A 1917-nucleotide genomic window follows, 5' to 3' on the forward strand; every position below is an offset into this window, starting at 1 on the left:
AGAGGTAACAATTTGAAGCGCTAGCTGGAAGTCAGACTGCGCAACGAAGGTACCGTCAGTACATTTCGCAGAGACGGCAGGGAGTACATAATTGACGTCACGCTCTGCAGTCCGTCGCTGATGAAAAACATGATCTGGAAAGTTATGAAAACTCATATGTGAATATTAGAGTGGGGCGCAGTTGTATGGAAAAACGCAAACTTCGTCCAATCAAGTGAGATCAAGGTTTTTCTGAATCGTTTTGGGACCCCAATCAACTGGGCAAAATATGGGCTCGATTGGTTGCGACCTCGCATGCCGCATCGCGTTTTAAATTTACATGGAGATTAGTATGGGAAAACGTACTTTTTTACATTTTTGCTATTAGCGGCTTCAATTTATCATCAATCACGTGACTCAATACGTTAGCATATAGTCTAAGGTGACCAGACGTCCCGCGTTTCGCGGGACAGTCCCGCATTTTCGCCATTTGTCCCGCGCTGAAAAGAGTCCCGCGTTTCACTTATTTTAAGATAATGTCCCGCGAAATAAAGAAATATTTAATAAATAGCAGTAATTTAGTAAACGTTCTTCAAGAACTTGGATTTTGGAAATTTATTATATTGATTAATGATTTTCGATTTTTGTCACATACAAGGCATCGCTCCGGAGGCTTGATGAGTGGTCTTTCACCCAACGCCACGGCCACACTCGCATGTTGTTTAAACTTTTTTTTCTGCGTCCAAATTATATTTCTTACATCTTAAATAAAATTATCATCAGTAACAAACAGAGTAAGGAAGAGCTTAACAAATTTGTTTAGCTCTTCCTTACTCTGTTTGTTACTAATGATAATTTTATTTAAAATGTAAGAAATATAATTTGGACGCAGAAAAGAGGTTTCTCCAAGGGTTTCTCATATTGTCATCAACGTCATTTGAATCTTTCCGTCTCCCACAAAATTATAACTGTGGTAGTGCAACGCCGAGCGGCAGCACAAGCACTCACTTAAAACACGTGTTTGTTGGTTTCCAATTTTATTTCGTCCTGAACTCTAGCGAGTTTGAGGAATTTTGACAAGCCTGCTTTGGTGTATTCTAGTGATCCTATATAGTCAAATCCTCATGTACCGTGCGGGACCGAAGTCCGTATAGCACCGAAATCCGTCCACCTCATGAGATATCAATAAATTTAAGGGGGTTAAGGATAATTAATGTAGCAATAATTTATCTTATCCTGTTCAGATACTTGACAGTAAGCTTTTAAGAAATTGAAATGGAAAGAAGCCATTGAAATTAAAACAAAAGCAAAAATCAAAAACAAATCTCTACCCACCAAACGCGTAGTTTTTGCCGCCATATTGTTTTCGGGTAGAGCATTATTGCACCAAAAGTAACTGTGTTTTAATTGCTAATTGCGAATCATGCTAATTTCGAATAAGATAAGCGGAATACAAATCGAAGGGATCGCTTCTCAAGGTGCGTATCGAACTATTTACGGTGGTAGTTTAGTCAATCAGACTGCTTCAATTTACATATTTAGTTAAACAATAGCTGTACGGATTTTGATCCTTTGATTCTAAATCCGTCCATGGTGGACGGATTTTAAGTCATGAGTCAGTGGCGTAGCCAGAAAATTAGTCTGGGGGGGGGGGTTTTCTGAACATTTTATTTTTCGAAAAAAAAAGAAATCAATGTTTCTGCCAGCACTACCGGACGACCTATGCATATCGAAGGGCAAAACCCATCTTCCTTCTTGTCGGATTTTTTTCTTTGTGAAATGATTCCGGATAGCTCCCATTAGCTCTAAAGCCCTACAAGATCAATTATTTTGGAATAACACTCAGTTAAATTATTGGTCTACGTAGTTCGGCAGTGCTGGCAGAATAAACGATTTTTTGCATATGGTTTGAACACTCAATCTTTGCAGCGTTATAAC

The sequence above is a fragment of the Armigeres subalbatus genome, chromosome 2 (genome assembly GCF_024139115.2).
Source record: "Armigeres subalbatus isolate Guangzhou_Male chromosome 2, GZ_Asu_2, whole genome shotgun sequence".
NCBI classification, from domain to species: Eukaryota; Metazoa; Arthropoda; class Insecta; order Diptera; family Culicidae; genus Armigeres; species Armigeres subalbatus.